The sequence below is a fragment of the Lissotriton vulgaris genome, chromosome 3_2 (assembly GCF_964263255.1).
Source record: "Lissotriton vulgaris chromosome 3_2, aLisVul1.2, whole genome shotgun sequence".
Lineage (NCBI taxonomy): Eukaryota > Metazoa > Chordata > Amphibia > Caudata > Salamandridae > Lissotriton > Lissotriton vulgaris.
Genome location: NC_141690.1, coordinates 200,992,128 through 201,015,908, shown reverse-complemented (window position 1 = coordinate 201,015,908; position 23,781 = coordinate 200,992,128).

Below are 23,781 nucleotides of genomic sequence, written 5' to 3'. Positions count from 1 at the left end.
GGGCTTCTTTAAGTCTTATGCTGTTTAACATATATATGGCCCCTCTTGTCTCGCTGATTTCGAACTATGGGATCAAAACCACTTCGTACGCCGACGATACTCAATTGATCCTGTCTTTAGACAAAAATTCTACTGGTGTGGAAGAACATTTTAAATCCTGTTTTACAGCAGTTATAAAGTGGATGAGGGATAACCATCTATGCTGTAACACCGATAAAACAGAATTCTTACCAATCAGTAAAAATAATCCTTTTCATCCAGAGGATGGGTGGCCAGATAACATCACAGCGCCTCCATCGACGGTGGCGGTGCCAAAGAATTTAGGCGTGTGGTTTGACTCTGCCCTTTCATTTAAAACCCATGTTCTGAAAATGACCGGTACCTGTTTCGGGCTCATAAAAACTTTGAGAAAGTTTTTTAATTTGATCCCTTTGACCGCCAAGAAGACAGTAGCGGTGGCTCTCATACTATTGAGGCTGAACTACTGCAATAGTCTTCTTGCAGGAATTAACTAAAATATCCTGAGGAGACTACACGCGGCAGCCAGATTAGTTCTAGATTTGCCGCGTAGGGCATCGGCCTCGTCTGCATTGAAGGCTCTTCATTGGCTCCCGGTCCATAAAAGAATCCTGTTTAAACTCTTACTGATAACTTTGAGAGCCCATCGTCGTCTGGGCCCAAGATACCATTCAGTAGGATTCAGGCCTCATACCACTGTAAGAACATTGAGGTCCACCACCGCAAGCTTGCTCAGAATTCCGACATTCATATTAGCCACCCGAGGCGGAAGCACAGCTACGGTTCTGGGAGCAAAGGCGTGGAATAGTATGCCTAGGGAATTTAGAGTTATTAAACAAGAGGGGCAGTTTAGGAAATCGATAAAGACGTGGATTTTCGGAATATCTGATGCTTGTTGCCTAAACCTTATTTAGGTTTTGCCTTTTATAGCTGATTTGCTGGTACTCACAACATCAGTAGACTCTGTCAGGAGTGGCAGTTGCGCTATAGAAAAACGACTTTTCATTTCATTTCATGATGTCATCAGTGATGTCATCAGTAATGTCATTTGAGATGTCATCAGTGATGTCATCAGTGATGTCACTGACCATGTCATGAATGATGAAATATGTGACACCATCAGCAGTGGATTGCGGGAGCGCAAGTTATAGTTAGTACAACTAACTATAACGGGGGAATTTTAATGGTTTTATACGAGTGAAATGTCTAGCTAACTATAACACCCCTAACACCTATGGTTTTTTCAGTGAATTTCTAAGGTTTTTTAAATGTTAATTCCTAACTATAACATGTCTGAAACCTATGTTTTTTCAGTGAATTTCAAAGGTTTTTTAAATGCTAATTCCTAACTATAACATGTCTGAAACCTATGTTTTTTTTCAGTGAATTTCAACGGATTTTTAAATGCTAATTCCTAACTATAACATATTGAAAACCTATGGTTTGTTTAGTGAATTTCAAAGATTTTTTAAATGATAATTTTAAAATATATTTATTGCTGTTTTTCTTGATATTTTTTAACGAAATTTTTTAAATATTTCGTATAAGTTATTTTTTAAATTACATTACACATGTTTGTTTATAAAATTTCTTTTACATATTTTTTTTAAATTATTTTATATTGTTTTTGATATACTTAAATTATTATTATAATTTTGTTTTCCTTTTCTTGGAGTCGTGCACCCAAAGCGCACCCTGCTCGATTACTGCGCAAAACGTGTCCGCCATTTTAGGGTTGCTGTCTAGAATCTGCGTAGGGTGTGCGACGGATATAACTTTTCCAACGCGGTTGCTATGTGACTTGTGCACAACTTCTGGTGCATACGCGAGATGTACGTATTACGCGACGTGACGGACCGGGGTAGCGCATGACGTCATATGCATATCGGACGCGGTGGGTGCGCAACTCCGCGATTTTTTTAATGTTGAAAAATGTATATATATATTTAATATAAATATTAAGACAAGAGATTATCTGAGGTTATTATAAAAATAGTATTCTTTAACTTTCTTAAAAAGTACATCACTTTTTAATGCAATTTCGCGAAGTCTCGCTGGGTGCGAGCAGGGTGCACTGCATTTTACTATTAATACTAAACTCATTTTTGAAACACATAACCAATGACTATTTTCTAATTCTGCCAAAATGTGAGAACACAATAAGTTTTTAACCAATTACATGTTGAGAAACACATGAACTACCAAAATGCTTCTCTCAGAGTGATTCCTAAATGCACAGACTCACTGTATGATTCTACTCAAGCAACTCTATCCCTTGTATTTTACCAAAACACATTTACCACTCAACAAGACTTTAGGTGACTCTGCACATTGCACAAAATGTTCTACTACACATTAGTATAGAGTGCTTCTATCAGAATGATTCATAAATGTACACAAAACTTACTGTGAGACTCTAGACAACCAACACTATCCATTGTATTTTACCAAAATACATTTCATAGTCTAGAATGAGTACTGCATTTTAATGTAGAGTCATTTTTGCAAAGAAATACAAAATAATTAGTTTCTAATTCTACCAAAACATGAGAACAGCATAGTTATCTGTTGAAAGCAATAAAATACATAAATGTTTATCTCAGAATACTTTTTAAATACACACACACACTCACAATAAAATTATAGAGAAAAAAAGTATTCCCTGCACTTTAGCAGGACAAACACATTAGTCTGATTAAAATCAAAATGCACCACATACATTCCTTCACAAATTAATAACTCACCTTTCAAATTGTTTGTAGAATAAGAAGTATATCAGTCACACAGCAGATTTTCTTATACAGAATTTCTGTTTGAACACCTCTCACCAGAACCAAAGAATGGCACAATTTCCCTCTCACTTTCAACACATATACACCTTCACTTCAAATCACATTGCTTCCCTCATTAATTCAAAAGCAAACACACATTTCTATTGGTTACACATTTCAATCCTTTCCAAATGACATAAATTTCCAAATGACATAAATTTCAACCCTACCCCCATCCACGAAGATCGCGAATACTAGGATTAATGCTCCCTCCTATCCGTCCTCTCCTAATGCTACCTTCATGTTAGCACTTATTAATGCACGTTCTATGTGCAGACACAGGCAGGAAATCGCAGATCTTATACTAGACTCTCACTTAGACCTGCTGTTTATAACGGAAACCTGGTTGGATGGTGCATCCGACCCTGACTTAGTCATAGCGGTCCCCAGAGGTTTCACGATATATAGGCAGGACAGAATAGGTCAGAGGGGAGGCGGGGTTGCCATCATCGCCAAAGATCATCTCCCTATTAGGACCACTTCTATACCATCTACCACCTGTGAAGCAATTATGTTTAGTATTCAACTCACTCCCCTTTTCAACCTCAAAGGCGTACTGATATATCGCCCGCCAGGAGCACGCGCCCCCTTTTTATCTTCCTTGGGGTCGATATTGGAATCCATAGCACTTGATGATCACTGCATGGTGCTAGGGGATTTCAATTTCCACCTTGAAAAGGCCAGCGACGTTGATACAGCTTGTCTTTTATCAGACATGGAAACGTTAGGGTTGCATCAACTTATATCTGCCCCCACCCACGAGGCCGGTCATACCCTTGACGGCATATTTACCAATCTGGAGACATTACACATCCTAGCTCTCCTTCCTATGCCATGGACCGACCATCATGTCATATCAAGCAAGTTAGCCATTCCCGATATCCCCAAGACGCGAGTGGTTAACCATGCCCCCAAACAGGTGAGGGCTTGGAAAGACCTACACCCGGAGACACTTAATACTCTCCTGGTAAGAATATCGCCTCTGTTGTCCGACGATCCTAGTGTCGCCACAGATCAGTTTCATAACTGGCTCAGTCAGGCCACACAGGAGCTAGTGCCACTAAAATCTGTTTCCCAGAATCGAGCCTCTCCCAGTGCTCCTTGGTTCTCTGATGAACTCAAAAAGCAGAAACAAACTAATAAACAAAGAGAAAGACATTGGCGAAAGCACTATGACCCCGAGAGTAAAGTGCTATATAAAGAATCACTCACTCGGTACAAACAAATGATTGCGGAGGCAAAAAAAAACTTACTATGCCGAACAAATAGACAAGGCAAAAAACTCATGTAAGGAGCTATTTGATATAACTAAGCTTTTGTCAGGTAGTACGCAGGATCTCACTCCCCCTCCTTCACAACATCTTTGTGATGCTCTATCCAACTTTTTCTTCAAGAAAGTCAATGATATCTTCCAGGCATTCTCCCTAAATACCAACATCGATCCTCATTCCCCTCCTTCTACACCGCGTGACAATACACTTACGCGCTTTGCTGACCTCACGATGGACCAGACGCAGAGCCTCACTTCAAGGATTAAATCAGGGTCAGCACTGGATCCTTGCCCGCTGAAAGTGCTTACACCAGTTATGGACACGCTGATTCCGGTCATTACACAGGTTTGTAATGCTGTGTTTAGATCGGGCATTTTCCCTGCCTCACTGAAACACACGTTGGTTAAACCCCTACTAAAAAAATTCAATCTTAACAAAGATGAACTAAAAAACTATCGGCCGATAGCTAGTCTCCCCTTCCTGGCCAAGGTCATAGAAAAAGGTATGAACCAACAATTGTCGGAGTTTGTTGAGCGGCACCAGTTGCTCGACAATACTCAGTTCGGTTTTCGCAAATGCCATGGCACGGAAACCGCCCTCCTAAAAGCGGCAGATGATATCCGAGCCATACGAGATCAGGGGGGGACAGCAGTCTTGGTCCTGCTGGATCTATCTGCAGCCTTCGACACGGTCGACCACAAGATCTTGGCCGACCGTGTCGAACGATTAGGGGTCCAGAAAACAGCGCTGGACCTACTTGTATCATTTCTGGCTAACAGAACTCAGGCGGTATCCCTTGGACCATACCAATCTCCTAAGGTGTCCTTGCCGTGTGGGGTCCCCCAAGGCTCGTCCCTAAGTCCGACACTCTTTAACATATACGTGTCGGACCTTGCTAGTGTCATCAAAGCATTTGGGATGAGCCTGACCTCCTACGCCGACGACACCCAATTGGTACTGGCCATTAAAGGGGATGGGGATGAAGTGGCCAAGTTATTCACCAGGGGAATGGTGGCCATAGGTGACTGGATGGCCACGAATTGTCTCAAACTTAATTCAGATAAAACTGAAGTGGTCATCTTCGGTCACCTTTCTCCGGCCTGGTCACCAGAATGGTGGCCAACATCGTTTGGAACTCCTCCCAGCCCAGCTCTTAAAGTCAGAAATCTGGGTATCACCTTTGATGCAGGTCTAAATTTCATGGCACACGCTAACAAGACTGCGGCGACTGCTCATATGAAACTCAGAATGATCAGGAAATTACTACCATACCTACCAGACACTGCTGGGAGAACTCTGGTCAGCTCACTAGTCCTGTCCGCACTGGACTATTGTAATGCTCTATTCCTAAATGCACAATCCCGGGTGACTAACAAGATGCAGTCCATTCAAAATGCTGCCGCCCGGATGCTGGCGGGACTTCCCAAGTTTGCATCGGTCTCAAACACCATCAGGGAACTTCACTGGCTTCCGATACGTAGCCGTATAAAATTTAAATCATTGTGTATTCTTTACAAGGCACTCAATAACCAAGGCCCCCACTTCCTTAAACATAATCTTCATCACTATACCCCAACCCGTTCCCTTCGCTCCTCTCACCACAATCACCTAGTAGTGCCTCGTACCAGAACAGTCACTTGGGGTGACAGGCGCTTTCTGGTTGCCGCCCCCAAACTCTGGAACACCCTTCCTCTACACATTAGGACCAGCCCTTCCCTGTTCATATTTCGCAAACAACTCAAGACTTGGTTATTTGACCAATAGCTCCACTTTTTGTTAGGTCTTCTAAAATACTGATCCATCCCTTACGCCAGCGCCGAGACGCCTACGGGTATTCGCCGCGCTTAATAAATGTCAATAAATAAATAAATAAATAAATTCTGCCTTCTGCCTGTTACCATAGAAACACTTCATGGAACACTTAACTGAGCACGCAGGTCAAAAGTTCATCACACAATGTTGCTAATCAAAACAGCAAGTGTGCTTGACTTCTCAGTATAACAGCTTATCCTAAGTAATGTTCTTTTCAATCACTTTTTGTTAACCAGTAAGAATCATGCTTTTAAAAAAACAGAACCATATACCCTAGTTTTCAGTGTAGAATGTTGTCAAACAACCAATGATTTATTTTCTTTTTCAACACTGCATGTTATTCACCATTTTAGAAAAATCATAGTTTTCAAACTGCCACTTCATTTACAGAGACCATCTGATTGCATCCAGACTTCCCTTCAAGATGCTTAGAGTGTGGATTGTGGGACATAGCTATATTTTCTGGAGCCAGAGGTATGCAGAACACAAAGGAATTCACAAAGATCCAGGTTTATCAAATGTAGACATTAAATGGATTGGACAGAGAGGGTTAAAGTGGCACCAATTGATGCCATTGGTTAAATCCTTTTTGCATCTCTAACACCCTGACCTCATAATTGTGCACTGTGGTGGCAATGACCTAGGCACTCAGACTGGGGTAGGTCTGGAAATGCTTATGAAGGACACCTTTGGAGAACTGATGTCACTTTCCCCCAAACTGCCTTTGTCTATTCTAACATATGCCAAAGGCAGAAATAGAACTGGTCCAATCAATTTTGTCCACAGATTGAAAAAGCCAGGAAACATGTGAATAAATCTGTTTCTGCTTTTCTCCGAGACTAAAAAAATTGGGTCCATGTACCACAACAATCTGCGTTTCAATATGGCATCTATAGGAGAGATGGTGTACATTTTACAGATGAGGGGAGTAGACTCTTCCTCTTGAACATCAGTACTTACTTGTAGGTACTAAAATCTCTCAATAAACACAAGGGCTCTTTTTAGAGCCACCTTACAACTAAACACATACGTTTGATGTATATTTGAAAAATATTATTTGTTTTTTGGCTAGGAGTTGCGCACCCAACACGTCAAAGTCGTGCAGCCAACGCGTTCAAGTCATGCACCGCACGCGCTGGTGTCGGGCACCCTACGGGGTAGAAGCCATGCAGGGAAGGAGCGGAACTGAGCTGGCCAAAGGTTTGGACAATTTTTAGAAGATTCATCAATCAGCGACAAATTTATTGGCAATAGAATGTTGCAGATTTCTTTTGGGTAATAGGTCCTAACTATAACTATCTACTGGCCACCGGCAGTAGATAATATATATATATATTCCATATATATATATATATATATATATATAGTGCACTGAGGTGCACTCAACACTACTTCAGTGACTGAGCCAATAAGAGACTTACTTAGAAGCTGCCAGCACCAGAGGAACTTTTTAAACTAAAAGGCATTTGATAAAGGATGAACTCTGAAACGCCTCATGCCAGTTTAAAGAAATGTTTTTTTACAATCCCCGCTGTGTCGCCTCTTCTACTTCGAAAGAAGAAGATCGCCCTGGTATATATATATATATATATATATATATATATATATATATATATATATATATATATATATGGATTTCCGCTTGCAGTGACTTCTTAATCAAGGGGGGGAGAACATGGGGGCAGACGGCTGAGCTGCCGTGGCGCTCCGTGAATCAGGCTCCCGTTAACCCCGCCTGAGCCCTGAAGAGTTTGATTTAACGCGGATTTTTTCCCTACGGACTAAAAACATTATTGTGGCGTCTCAATGAGGTAAAAGCAAGGTTATCAAGCATTTGTTTGTTTGGTAATCCCTTTCACAAGACTCGGCGATATACCTGGCGATATACCTGGAGCCACGTCTGTCTTCCGTTTTCATGACAGGATCCTACAGCGGTGCTCTCAGCGTCAGAAGCGGCAGTAGTGGTGCGGTGCCCGTTTTCGTTGCTCCCGAGTCCACAGGAGTTCCGCTGGTCCTACGGTTGTAGTCCACGGCCGCCCTGGAGCTGCGGCGTGGTTGGATGGCACGCAGTTTGGTGCACGCTTCGTGCACCGTTCCCGGTCCCGCGAAGGCTTGGCTCCTCGAGCCTGTCTCCCAGGATACAGTGGAGGGTGCAGAGGGCGCGAGGGAGTCCCAGGGCGGTAAGGAGAATGAGAAGGAGTGCTGCGGGGAAAAAGCATCAGGCGACTGAGGAAGAAGGTTTGCACTTTCAGAACAAGCACAAGCAGCAGTTTAAAGGTAAGGGAAGAGGCGGCCGCAGAAGGGGTAAGGCGCTTGCTAGAACACAGTCGAGGGAGTCTGCCCCCATCGCAAAATCAGTCTGCAGCGCTCTTCACCCCCTGGAGGTAAAAAACCTCTTCCTATCTCTCAACTGAGGTTAAATCCAAGGACGTACGAACTAACGGTGTTAGAGGCAAAGCCAATGTTAAACGGAACCTTAATGCCGTGTCTGATGTAGGTTCTAAAATAACGTCTTCTATACGCTCATACTTTAAGGTAGTCCCACAGGTTCTTCGTCTTTCGGAGACTCAGGGCATGTCTACCTTGACGGAGTTGGAGTCAGCGGCTCAAGATACTCTACTCCCGGCCCCTGCTTTCCACTGCCCCCCTGGACTGGGCGGTGGCCCTCCTGATATTGGCCTGGCCCCTGTACTGGTTTCTGATGGATCCTCTGACGGTGCCACTGGGGCATTGCCGGTTTTTTCCTCACCTGCAACCTTGGCTACTGTTGGGGTTTCGTCTGCCACCATGGAATGTACTGATGTTTTGCTGGTGGACGGTGCCTGGGGCAGCTCTGAGAAGGCAGGGGACGGGGCAGGATGTTTGGTTAGTCCCGATGTCCTAGTTCCGGTGGTAACCGGGGCCACAGGCTTGGGTAGCATGGTATTGGAAGTGGAGGTATCTGATTTTCCCCTTGGACCCACCCTGCATCAAACATCAGGCCCTGCCCCATCTGTGGAGGTAGGGGGGGCTACTACCAGCGTCTCGGCTGCCTCTCTGTTGGCAATGTTTTCGACTTTGTCTCGGGACATAAAAAGGGGGTTCGAGGAGTCCTCTGTTATTCAGCATGAGATTCGGAATTATTGCGCGTCCCTTGACAACAAGATTGATGGGTTAACATCTAGGACGGGGAAGTTAGAAGAGTCTGTTTCCGCGATGTCTTTACATTTGGATAAAGCTGAAGAGGACATTGGTAAACTTAAGAATTGATGGAGTTGTTAGAGAACAATGCTAGGAGGGGTAACATCCGCATTCTTAATGTACCAGAGGGATCAGAAGGATCGGATGTTAAACAATGTGCTGTCCATCTATTGAAGGACTCACTATGTTTAGATCAAAGCTTGGAGGAGTTGGCCACCGACATCCAAAGGGTCCACAGAGACCCATTTAGGCAGTACCCGCAAAGGTCAAAACCGCGCAAAATCCTTGTTAACTTCCACACCTATGCCCTCAAAGAGCAGATTCTCAACTTAGCTCTAAAACAGAAGTCCCTACCTGGTAAGGGGTTCACTTTCCTTATCAAGTCAGATTTATCAAGGGTCACGTTAGAGAAGCAGTGGGAGTTTGGTAGGCGGCTGGACGCCTTTAGGAAGTTGGGTGCTACTGCTCAACTTATGTTTCCGGCCGCGCTGAAGGTGATGCACAATAATAAGATGTTTAACATCAGGTCTGTCCAAGCTGCCGATGAGCTCCTTTTGGATCTGGGCAATAAGGCGTCGGGTAAATAGGATTTGGTCTCACATTAACACAGGTCAATAAAGTATGTGAATGTTGTCACGTAATCATCTGATATACCATTTAAAGGTAGAAAAAAACAAATGAATTTGAAACTATAAAAATATTAAAATATTAAAATTTCAAAAAATAAACTTTGTTACAGATTACACACACTTTAATTTCATTGGGTGTAGTTAGTTCACTTCGGAAGGGAATTTTGGTTCAGGGTTTGGGGGGAGTGGCGGGAGCTTGAGGGGTGCCATCTACTGGACTTGATCCGGTTAGATACACCAAGGGGTCTCCATTGGAGGGGGGGCGAAGGGAGGTGGGGGCACGGGGTTAGGGGGGTGGGGCAAAAAAAGTTCACAAAAAATTCCTCATTTGTCAGTTCTGTGCATCATTTCAGCACGTAGGCCATAAGTGCTTACATGGTCTGTTGCCATTTTTTACAGGGGCAGGACAGCCGAACGATGTTTTTTGCTCCAAATTAAGGTTGTGCGGAGTCTGGGTCAGTGGAGATGGCTAGATTTAAGATAATGTCTTGGAATGTCAAGCCAGAAAGCTGTTGCAGTATCTCCACGACTCAGACGCACAGGTCATCATCCTCCAAGAGACGCATTTGATCCAGGCTGAAATGGATACATTAGTTAAGGGGAACAAATGGATTGATTTCACAATTTCTACCTCGCAGTCTTTGACCTCTAGAGGGGTATCGCTTATCTTCAAGAAACAACTCAAGGCCAGGGTCTTAGATTTCAAGGTGGACCCTGCTGGTAGATGAGTTATTGCTTCTCTCTCCATTCTGGGTGCTCAACTTACTATAGTTGGGTACTATGGCTCCAATCAAGACGATTCATCATCCCTGGAGGTCATCTTTTCCCATGTCCTGTCCTTCCCTGAACCTGTAATCTTTGCTGGCGATTTTAATATTGTCTCAGACCCGGTTCTAGATAAATCTCATAACAGTAGGTCCCGGGTCCCATCGAAATCAAGATCCTTCTTGCTGAATGCAATGAAGCAGTATGGGTATGTGGATATTTGGAGATTAAGGGCAGGTCAACGGCAGGGCATCTCCTTCAGGAACTATAAGTATCACCATCAGTCCAGAATCGATTTTGTATTAATTAATCAGGGTCTACTTGACGTCGTTAAGGACATTAAATATCTCCCGTTACATTTATATGATCACTCGGCAGTAGTGTTGGAACTTACAACCCCTCTTGCCGCGCCGGTCAGGATATGGTCTTTTGATCGCTCTTTACTTTCCCATCCTGACGATGTTCTCTTTCTTAAGGCTGAGGTGGCACTTTTTTTAAAGCTAAATGTACGTTCGGCTGATATCGGAGTAGTGTGGGACTCTCTTAAAGCTTTTTTGAGAGGCCTTATCACAGGTAAAGTGGCCTATAGAAGTAGGGAGTATAGAGATGCCGTGGCCTCGGTGGAGACGAATATAGCTAAGATCCAGCTTGATATTGATGCTAATTCTGCCTCCGCGGACGCTGTTTTAACACCTCTGCGCGAAAGATCACTTTCCCTAAAGGGCCAATTAGCTTCGATTCTTAATCAGCAAATACAAGAAAGGTGGGAGGCCAGCAAACTCGCACACTTTCAGTATGGGGAGGGAGCTGGGAAGTTATTGGCATGGAAAGCTTAAACAGATCAGGTCCGTAATAACATCAACCTGATTAATGTCAGTGATGTCCCTTTTTCCTTGGATGTTGATATTAGATCAGCTTTTAGAGAATTTTTTCAATCTATTTATCATGAGGACAAGAACTTGGACCCTGACACCATTAAAGATTGGCTCAGTAAAATTACCCTCCCAGGTCTTTCTGTTGAGCAGAGTGAGATGCTGGAAAGTGAAATCTCGGAAGGAGAGGTGAGGAAAGCCATTCAGAATGCCAAGAAGGGGAAAGCCTCAGGACCAGATGGCCTACCCACTGAAATTTATAGAGCTTTGGACCAGGAACTTGTCTCTTTCATGGTAGTGTTATTCAATCAGATTCTACTGGATGGTGTGCGTCCTCCAGTGTCATGGGGCAATGCTTCCATAACTTTAATCTTAAAACCAGGGAAGCCATCCACTGCATGTGGTTCGTATAGACCAATTTCAATCTTAAATGGAGATTATAAGATATTTGCCTCCATTCTTGCTAACAGACTAGCCCTAGTTGCTCCCATTATTCTGCACCCATATCAACCAGGGTTTGTCAAGGGGCGACAGCTTTTCGAGCCAACCTTTGATTTAATAGGAGCTATAGACCTGGCTGTTTTAAAGTCTCTCCCCTTGGCGGTCCTTACGTTGGATGCCACCAAGACCTTCGACAGGGTCAACTGGGTGTATCTGTCGGAGGCCCTGGCAAAGTTCAACGTGGGAGAAGGATTTCGTCGGGAAATTAGTCTTCTATACCAGAACCCTAGTGCCTGTGTTCTGGTCAACGGTGTATCGTCCGATCCCTTTAACATCTCGAGGGGAACACGGCAGGGCTGTCCGCTCTCTCCACTCCTGTTCGACCGATATATACGTTGAACCATTTGCCCAAAGTCTCTCCCCTTGGCGGTCCTTACGTTGGATGCCACCAAGGCCTTCGACAGGGTCAACTGGTTGTATCTGTCGGAGGCCCTGGCAAAGTTCAACGTGGGAGAATGATTTCGTCGGGCAATTAGTCTTCTATACCAGAACCCTAGTGCCTGTGTTCTGGTCAATGGTGTATCGTTCCGATCCCTTTAACATCTCGAGGGGAACACGGCAGGGCTGTCCGCTCCCTCCACTCCTGTTCGATCGATATATACGTTGAACCATTTGCCCAAGGTTTGAGGGACAATGTTAACATCAAGGCGTTCGTGTATAGGGGTTGGGAGAGGAAGGTGGCCCTCTATGCGGACAATAACCTCATATGGCCCTTCCTGAAATATTTAAGCTGGCTTCGGAATTTGGGGAGGTGTCCGGCTATGAGATCAACAATGGCTCAAAGACTGAGATGATGACCTGGAGCATTGACCAGAGCTCTTTTAGCTCTGGCATCCTGCCGGGGAAAGGGATGAGGTATGTGGGCTTTGCCATTCTAGGGGATATTGACCAGATTGCCACCACTAATTTCTCGAAGGTCGCAAAGGACTGTCGTAAGCTGCTTCAAACTTGGGCTCATCTCCCTCTGTCATTATTGGGAAGGGTTAACTTGGTCAAAATGTCCATTCTGCCCAAGATCTCTTTTTTATTCAATACTATTCCCTTATATTTTGATCCCTCCCTTATTAAAAAATTGCAGGCCGAAATCAACACCTTCATTTGGAATAAACACCTTCCAAGACTTTCTTGGGAAAAAATCAGGAGACGTAGGGAAAATGGGGGGCTTGCTGCCCCGGACTTCCAGGCCTATGCCTGGGCGTTTCAGCTATCCCATGCCAAGAAGCCATTTGAGTATGGCGTGGGGACTATGTATTCTATGTTGCTGATGGGAGAGGGGGTGAGCCAGTCAGGTTTTCTTTTTAAATTTGGGGATCCCAAGTAAAAAAAAAAATAATAATTTAAAGTTTTACGGGGAATGGCAAGAACTTGGGCCCAGTTGTCTAAGACTATTAAAATAGGGTACTATGGTAGTAGGACACCTCTCTGGGACCTTCCCGACAGCCCGGCTGGGTTAGGAGACACACTTGCAGTAGAAGCTGGGGTGGAGGTCTGGGGAGACCTTTTTGTCGATGGGGTCCTGCTTTCCTTGGAGTGTTTAAGTAATAAAATCGGTCCAAACTTCGCCAGGCTTAAATATATGCAAATATACAGCTGGTCTTGTTCATACACTGCTCTTCCTTCTGTGAGCATGTGAGCAACTCTAATTTGCAAGATCTCTGGAGTTTATCATGTAGAACGATATGGGACATCGTTAAACCGGCATGGTTACGCAAGAATCATCTTTTTACCATTCACCGAGCTTATTACTCTCCCCTTAGACTCTCTAAATTTACCCAGGGGAACATGGTGGTATGTCCGAGATGTGGGCTGGTGGCCGCTTCGGACATTCACATGTTCTTTGAGTGCCCTCACTTGTCCCTATTTTGGGAAGCCATAAGTAAGACTCTTTCAATATCAGTTGGCTCCAATATCGTCCTGGACCTTTCTTCGGTAATCTTTGGCCTTTCAGAAGGGGTTCCCATGCCAGCGAGGAAGCTAATCTTTTATTTTATCCTGCTTGCTAGGAGGGAGATATGCAAGAAATGGAAGGACTCTCTACCTCCTTCTATTAATGATTGGTACGCCTCGGCCTTGCAGGTCTCTAGGTTGGACTTGGCCAGAGCTGGGAACCCAGACAAAAGATCTTTTTGGCGTCTTCTGAAGTGGGATCACTGAGAAACTGTTTGTTTTTTTTTGTTTTTTTTCCCCAGGTTCAATGATTAAGCCATTAACCCCATTCCTGGGCATAGCCGTGTTCAGATGCTCGTATCAGTATCCTGGCTGCATTCCTGCAACCTCCATAAGGTTTTATTCCGGCGATCATTGGTGGTTGAAACACTAGTGCTGAGGGATGAGGTCTGCGCTCCATTTCTGTCCCTACCAGTTGAAAAAACTGAGGCAGCACGATGTTTGCAACCTACAGATTGCACATTTAAAACCTAGGTGGCAAATGAGGAGAAAAAAATGTAGCTAATCAAAACAGCAAGTGTGCTTGACTTCTCAGTATAACAGCTTATCCTATGTAATGTTCTTTTCAATCACTTTTTGTTAACCAATAAGAATCATGCTTTTAAAAAAACAGAAACATGTACCCTAGTTTTCTTTTTTTTTATTTCTTTTTTTTATTTATATATTCACAGCGACACAGTTGTACAACATAAGAAATGAAACTAAAAAAGAAAAGTTCGATGGCAGTTCATAAAATTATAACAAGTTTTAAGACATGAGACCGTCCATAGCATATATAATTCCATTCATATCAAATATAGTTCATTGTTATATACATTCTCAGTCTTCATAATAATCAAGAAAAGAGCCCCAGATCTTCAAACACAATTTATTTTTTCTCCTCAACCCGCTAATTTAAAAAAGACCCCATTCAAATTTATATAAGCTATACATTCTTGCTTGCCACTGTTGGAAATCGGGTGGTTTTTCCTGTAACCACTCCCTAGCTATACATAGTCGTGCCACAGTCATGGAAAAGAAAATAAAGTACCGATATGGGTATAGCCTCTCCAGAGAACTTTTTATGGGTATTTTCCCCAATAGCATCATTGCTGGTGTGATGATTAGAGGCGTTTTAATAACTAATGAGATAAACTTTTCAATTCCTCCTATATAACATTGAAGCTTAGCGCAAGAAAATAAAATATGGGTACTGTCTGCATGATCATCCTTGCATCAAAAGCATTTACCATCATATCCCTTCCCCCACTTGGACATACGTTCAGATGTGTAATATAAATCAAACATCGTCTTAAAAAATTGAGCTTTTAAATTAGCAGACATTAATGCATCTTTCGACAACATAAACAAGTCTTTAACATCAATTTCTGAATCTCCTAATGCATTAACCCACTTTAGCCTTACTTTTTCAAGATCGTCAGTTCTTTCCCTAAGTAATATCTGATATAAAGAGCCAATTTTTACCTGTTTTCTGACCCCTTATACTACTTTATTGGTTCGCATAATTAACTTCCGTCTGGAGAAGAAATCCTGTATTTGCAAGTATTTAAAAAAGTTCTGGGGAAAGAAAACTGATCCTTTACCTCATCAAATGATTTACACATACCATCATCCATACATAAATCCCCCAACCATCTCACCCCTTTCCTCTGCCAGTTTTGTGTCATTCCGTCTGAAAATATCACAGGTAATATCCTAGATGCTTTAAGAGGTGTATAGTAGGATATTTTCCCTATAGCCATTGTTCTGGCAAGCCATCTCCAAACCTTGAATGCCCCCATCAAAACCTTAAAGCGTGTGCGTTTGTAGTAGCTTCCATCTACTTCAATAAATAGACACTGCTTCACAAATGAACCTAATACTATTTCAAAAATAGATGGAGTACTAATAGTATCAGCGACAGTCTCCCCTTTAAGCAATACCCCCATTTTCAATAAAAAACAAGTCACGTAATAAAGAAAAAAAAAACGGAACCGCCAGCCCCCCCCCTCTCTTGTGGTAAAGTCATATACTTTATTGCCCGTCTCGGCCTCCCAGGACTCCAAATAAACTTGCTGCACGTTGATTGCAGGGCCTGTATCCTATTTATAGGGAATTCTAAAAGTATTGACCTGAACAGGTATAAAACCTTTGGTAGGACATTCATTTTAATGATGTTAGACCGACCAATAATGCTAAAATATAACCGTTCCCACCTGTCTAGAGATGTCTTAATTCTAACAACCAAGTCATTCCAATTAGGGTCAACCAATTCCATCCTATTGGCTTTAATCACTTCTTTAACCACCCTGTCATCTTGCCATACTAAGGCTTCTGAGCACAATATCTGAGTCTTTGATTCGTTGAGTTTATACCCTGTTACGGATCCGAACTCCTTGGCTAACCTCTCAATCTCTGCAATGGCAGTTCCCGGGTTAACTGTAGTAACGGAAATGCCATACGCATTGCAAATACGGAAAAAGCATAATCAAAAACCTGATATGGGGGAATAAGTGTGTTCCGTGTTAATTGTTCAATAAAAGGATTAATGTACAATGCAAACAATAAAGGGAAGCAGGGGCAACCTTGACGGGTCCCTCGGGTAATATTCAAGGAATCCGAAAGTAGCCCCATAGCAGATATCTTGGCGTTAGGTGTTAAATAAAGGGATTGTAGGGAAACAATAAATTTCTGTCCAAAACCCATTTTGTCCATGAGTGTCCATAAATAGCCCCAGTGTACCCGGTCGAACGCTTTTTCTGCGTCAAGTAGAATAAGCGCTAATTCATTATTCCTTGCAGCGGCACTATCAAATAAAGTAATAACTTTATTTATATGGTCTACCGTGCCTCTTTTAGGTATGAAACCATGCTGTTGCTGGGATACTAAGAAGGCCATAACGGCAGTTAAGCGGTTGGCCAAGATCTTCGAATGCCCTAGTTTTCAGTGTAGAATGTTGTCAAACAACCAATGATTTATTTTCTTTTTCAACACTGCATGTTATTCACCATTTTAGAAAAATCATAGTTTTGAAACTGCCACTTCATTTACGGAGACCATCTGATTGCATCCAGACTTCCCTTGAAGATGCCATTGGTTAAATCCTTTTTGCATCTCTAACACCCTGACCTCATAATTGTGCACTGTGGTGGCAATGACCTAGGCACTCTGGGGTAGGTCTGGAAATGCTTATGAAGGACACCTTTGGAGAACTGATGTCACTTCCCCCAAATTGCCTTTGTCTATTCTAACATATGCCAAAGACAGAAATGGAACTGGTCCAATCAATTTTGTCCACAGATTGAAAAAGCTAGGAAACATGTGAATAAATCTGTTTCTGCTTTTCTCCGAGACTATAGAATGGGGTCCATGTACCACAACAATCTGCGTTTCAATATGCATGGCATCTATAGGAGAGATGGTGTACATTTTACAGATGAGGGGAACAGACTCTTCCTCTTGAACATCAGTACTTACTTGTAGGTACTAAAATCTCTCAATAAACACAAGGGCTCTTTTTAGAGCCACCCAACAACTAAATACATACGTTTGATGTATATTTGAAAAATATTATTTGTTTTTTGGCTAGGAGTTGCGCACCCAACACGTCAAAGTCGTGCAGCCAACGCGTTCAAGTCATGCATCGCACGCGCTGGTTTTGTGCACCCTACGAGGTAGAAGCCGTGCAGGGAAGGAGCGGAACTGAGCTGGCCAAAAGTTTGGAAAATTTTGAGAAGATTCATTAATCGGCGACAAAGTTATTGGCAATAGAATTTTGCGGATTTCCTTTGGGTAATAGGTCCTAACTATAACTATCTACTGGCCACTGCCAGTAGATAATATATATATATATATATTACATATATATATATATATATATATATATATATATATATATATATATATATATATATATAGTGCACTGAGGTGCACTCAACACTACTTCAGTGACTGAGCCAATAAGGGACTTACTTAGAAGCTGCCAGCACCAGAGGAACTTTTTAAACTAAAAGGCATTTGATAAAGGATGAACTCCGAAACGCATCATGCCAGTTTAAAGAAATGTTTTTTTACAATCCCCGCTGTGTCACCTCTTCTACTTCGAAAGAAGAAGATCACCCTGGTATGTATATATATGGATTTCCGCTTCCAGTGACTTCTTAATCTTCCTTCATCCAAAAAGAAGAGAGCACATGATATATATGCTGTTTTCTAAAAGCTGCAGTTAAAACTTAGAAAACCATGGAGGGCCCGCTCTGTTGAAATTAAATTTAACTGTTTGTCGCTTTTTAATTTCTTGATTTTACGCTTTTTATCATGGTTGTAACCCATTTTATTTGGCACCTTGCACTTTATACAACTCTTGTGTAATGTCAGATTTGTTTGTGTCTTTTATGGCCAAAAATTGGAAGAATAAAGATTAATTGAATTGAATATATATATATATATATATATATATATATATATATATATATATATATATATATATATATATATATATATATATATATATATATCTCACAGTCATACATTTTATTCTCATAGTGCAAATTTAAAACACAGTGCGTAAACATAGAAAGTGGGCTGCTCTCACCGAGTGTTAAGTTCATACCACTCTAACAGTGCGGCCATTTTGTAACATCAAATCAGATATACGATAGTTCATGTGATCCAATAATAGTTCGAAATATGTATTCCTTTCACCTATCAGAAATACATATTAGTCCAAGGGATTGCAATGCGTCCCATGCAATAAATTGTTCATTTCATTTTGTCACATGTGGTCAATATTAGATATAAACACCGCGTTGTAAATAAATGATTGTTGAAACCACATTGTTTGAACCCAATATGCCCACAATGCTGTTGCAATTAAATTATTCTTGAACCAGGAGGAATCTGTGCTGAAACTATTTGGGGTATTCCGGAAACCCGAAACAGACAGCCCGATCAGACAGCCCCGACCATACCGGAACTGGTGTGTATATATAATAAACAGATTCTCATCTCAAAATATTTAACTTGTAAGACCGAATTTGCGATTTATGTCTTGGAGTGCCCTTGTGGACTTAGGTACATAGGAAGCACTAAACTTCCAGTCCACAAGAGAGTACTACAACACATGAGGGCCATCACGCACTGTGATGAAGCTTATCCCGTCGCAAGACATTTTAATGACTGCCACAATAGAGACCTTCAGCTACTACAGTACTATGTGGTAGATGCAGTCATGCCCCTTAGAAGGGGTGGTGACAGGGAAGGGATCCTCTGCAAATTAAAACCCATTATATTCTCAATTTAGATAGTAAACATCCTAATGGGTTGAATGCATGGGAGGATCTATATACTTGTTTATAGATCATTGTTATATCTATCTGTCAATGGTTGGTCAGTCTCAAATGAATTGCAAGTAACGTATTTACAGCTGTCTATTTTATTAGAAAATACTTAATGAATGTTCTGGTTTTTCTACTTTTTGATAAATGGATTTTATAGTCATAATCAATTTTATTCAACACTCAGTTATTTCTATAAGCATTTTACTATTTATTGATTTTTAAATAGTGTCTTGTTTACACTTTTTAGCCCATTTGCGGTTTGCACAAGTCTTTCTTGTATTATTGTTTTGCACAGCTTTGCACGTTGCCTTTGATATCAAATTTTAGTAATCAGCAGTGTCTTTGCTTTTGATTAAATTTACTGAGGAATATCTATCATAGTATACATCTATAGGAATTGTATTTTACAATTATTCCGAGTAACATCCACAGAAGGGTTGTTATTTGTACATGAGTCAGTGTCTAACACGGTTTTAAATTGCTATTTTAGCAGTAACCTAGCTGACCTCTATCCTTACTGATTTTAACATCTATACATTTACAGTAATTGTATTTTACAATTATTTTTAGCAACAACCACAGAAAGAATGTTATTTGCACATAAGTTATTGTCTATTATGGTTTTAAATTGCTATTTTAGCATTAATTCTGCTGACTCTTATTGGTATTTAGTTTACCATTGTAAAAAGCTTGTTGCACTTGTTAAAAAGCATTATGTATTGATGTTTTTAAGCAAATGACGAGCTGCTTGACATTTTAATTTATTTTTTCTATGTCTATGATGACGCTGTCAAATGCGACTTGCACTGCCACTTTAAATTTGTGAATAACACTCCATAGCGCATCATGTGATCAAGGGCCAAGGAGGCCCCGAAACGTGTCATGGATGAGGTGCTGGGTTTCATGCACGAATAATAAATTTGCACCTTCAACTTATGGGTCCGCTGTCGTCCTTCTAATCCTTCAAGGTGTCGACTTTCCTGTATATATATATATATATATATATGTGCAGAAACTCCGAATTGCCACCTCCAATCTGCGAGAACTGGCGAAGCAGGAGACAGACCACAAGTATCAGGAACTGATTTTTTTATTTGCAGGTTTTTCTTGTACAACCGACCATGACGCGTTTCGGGCCTTGCAGCCCTTGTTCACATGCTATATATTCAAATTAGCCAGCGCTACTTCACAGAGCAACTGGAACACACAGCACCATGAAGGACAGATCCAGGCAAGTGTGGACTTTTTTTAGTATTTATTCATAATCACCATTAGTGCGAAAATAAGGACGGTCTATGCACTTCGGCACTACGCCTTCAACTGGACTATAGAGTCCAGTTGTCTAGATCGCCATTTTAAAGTGACAGGTGCTAATCACAGACCCATGTTTATTTTTACCTTCATGATCATTCTAGACTGATACCCACTACATTTTCTGGTGGTATTCTATTGCCACCATTTTTACTCTTCCTTTATCACTAAATATAAAAGTACATCAGCGATCTTTTTCCAAAGGGTTTTACATTATCATACATTAAGCATATGCAGCTATATCCTTTCAACAAAAAAAGTGCAAGTGCAGAAAAAATGCATTCAGTAATAAGCCTGGGGATATGTAAACAATAGGGTATGTAAACAATGCAATATTGTAAACAAGGCTACCATTATGCATATTGGTAGCCCTCCAACACCACATTGGGCATAGGCTGAATCGACTTACAGTAATGTTTAGCAAACATTGAGGAATTCCACCAGTCAGCAGCTCTCAAAATATCCTCCAGTGTACCGCCTTTCCAAAAGGATTGACTAGCCATAGCCCCTTCTCATAGAGTGAGTCTGAAACTTCTGTAAATCAACACCAGCCAGTAGCATAGTACATTTGACCCACCTTGCAATAGTTCCAGTGGTAACCACTTTAAAGGGGTTGAGACAGGATATCAGAAACAGCTCAGTATCATCAGGGCAAAATTACTCAGTCTGGAATCATATTCCCTCATGCAATCCACAACACACAGTTTCCTTCATAAGATCAAATCCTGGATAAAATATGGTATCAGACATAGTTCTATTTCTTACCTTCAAAGCTGTAACGTTCAATACTCATTGACCAGATATTTGACAGAGTAAAGAATCCAGTTCCTTAGAAAGCATTTTCAGTTCTAATATCTCTTACCAGATCAAGGGGAAAACATACTCAATACCAAATTTACATCCCGCATGGTTTCATACCTAGCTCTAGGGGGCCTCCTTAATCTGATGCTCTTACGCACTCTATAAACCAAAAGATTTTTCCCATGCTCCTGCCATTGACCAGACTATTCCAGTTTATGGTTCTATAAGGGCTTAAGCGCTGAATCCCTTCCAAGTCTGAAGGAAGGTGTTCACAACTGGAGGACCCGGGTCTGGCATCCAACATTGGGCTACTAGAAAATTAACAACTTTAAATATAGAAGTATCACCGGGATCCTGTTTCTGCCACTCCGACGGCTGAACTTGTTGGGAAGCGGTGCAGATACTGGCAGTGACGAGCGGGACAGCATACTCGTACAATCTTGTTTTTCCTCAGCTTCCTTTCCTGTTTTTCGTGTCTCCATCGCTACCTGGCCTCCAGTGATGACGGCATCTTTGGCAGATGTCCAACTGATCCACAAGCACGATTAGCCGCTGAGACGCTGGTGGCGGCGGTGGGAGGAAGAATTCAGGTATTGACTCTCCACAGCCGCCTTTGTGAAAATAGCAGCTAAACATTAAGAATTACGAAACCAAAGAGCTGGGGCAACTAGGATACTAAGGCTGACATTGATTAACGATTGTCTGCCGGTTGACTGCTGGTTACCGAATGTGCTGAAAAACATTGTTTGGGTAGCTCTGTTTGAACCGAGCTATTTGTTTGCTATTTGATTGCTTCAGCCAGGAGGAGAAGAGCAAGAAGTTTAGAGAATTGCAGGAATTACTAATTACTAACGGAACGTGGGTTATCACTGTTAAGTATTATTAACTGCTAACTGCTAAGCTACCATCTAAGGAGCAGGTGATTGCTGGGCATAACATAGGTGCAACTTTATAAGAGTGAAAGGAGTGAAAAGCAGAAAGAGAGAGGACACATTTTTTTCTTTCTTTCCCTTTTTTTTTTTTTTTTTGAGCCACGCTGGAGGGGGGAGGATATACCCCAGCAATTTCCCCAGCAATTTTTGTGCAAGAGATCCCTGCAACAGAGACGATCCCTCTGAGTCTGAATAGCGCTCACTCAAAGAGAGCTAGCAAGAGGGGCAAGAGGGGGGAAGAGAGGGGGGGTTGGGGGCAAAGCAGGCCGGCCAGTAACTCAGCAAGTATAGAACCCGGAGGGCCCCTCAACACTCTTAACAGTACCAAAGCTTCCAAGAATCTCAAAAAACCCCAAACCACTAGAAACCTTGATCCTCGTATACACTGTACTACCTACCAAGACAGTAGTGGTTGTAGTAGTAGTGGTTATACTTGCTACATTGCTTACTCTGCTTCTGCTCCTAAATTAAAATCGCGTGTTAAGATTTTGTTCCACGCAACTACGAAGGCGAAAAGGTGGGTCTTGAGAATACAAGTCAAAGCAAGTATACATCTACATCTACAGCCGGCCCATACTCGACCCCTAGAGACCGACCTACACAAAATGGCCACAGCAACGGGAGTAGAGGGGCCAACTGGAGGGCCAGTTACGATATCTATGCCCTGCAAATTAGCTGATCGACCTTCCGATTCCACTGATTCCCCTGCAGATATGGAGCAAGAGAAAGATCAAGATAATGATATAGATTTAGATATAGTTCAGCTCCAAGAGAGGGATCAAAGGGATCAAAGCATCTTCAATACTCAAACTGAACAAGGAATTATAGGGAATGGTACAGAGGAACTAACTACAAATAATCCCCCCAAGGCAGCGAAGGAAACTAACTGAAGGCCAGAAACTAGAGCAGCTAAAGCTAAAGAGAGTAATCTGAGTGAAGGTAAAAATGACATAAGTTGCACTGAAAGGTTTTCGGCAAAGGAATCCAATAAATCTAAGGGGGGCAAGAAAACAGACAAAACCCAGGAACAGAAGATGGAAAGAGAATCTGACAAGGCAAAGGAAAGAGCAAAAGGAAAAAATAAAAACCAGGAAAAAAATAAGGGGGGTGAAGAGGAGACAGACAAAGATAGTGAGAACTTGCTAGAGAAAAAAGCAAGGAGACTGCAGACGATAAAAAACTTGCACTGCTAAGGGCACTGGGCAGCAATTAGAATCTCAGCCAAGGATTTCAAATATACTTAGCCCTATTGCCAAAGATAATCAAGAGAAAATAAATCAGCATCAGCAGTATCGCTTTCCGCCGATTCCAGAAGACAAAAGGAATCAGAATGATCAGCAAGATCTACAAAGACAAAGCATGGGTTATACTTCTGATACGAACACTGTACAAAACATTGCAGGAGTTGGCACTGATTTAGCTAAGGATATAATGCTGAAAAAGTCCTATGTACAATTAAACACTCTTACAGGGAGAGAATCTCCGCCCCCACCATTAATTCAAAATTCAAGGACCAATCATCTCCCATCTGAAACACAGACATCATCCCCAAAAAGGGAGCTGCCTTTGGAATCTGTAACATCAAGTGGAGAA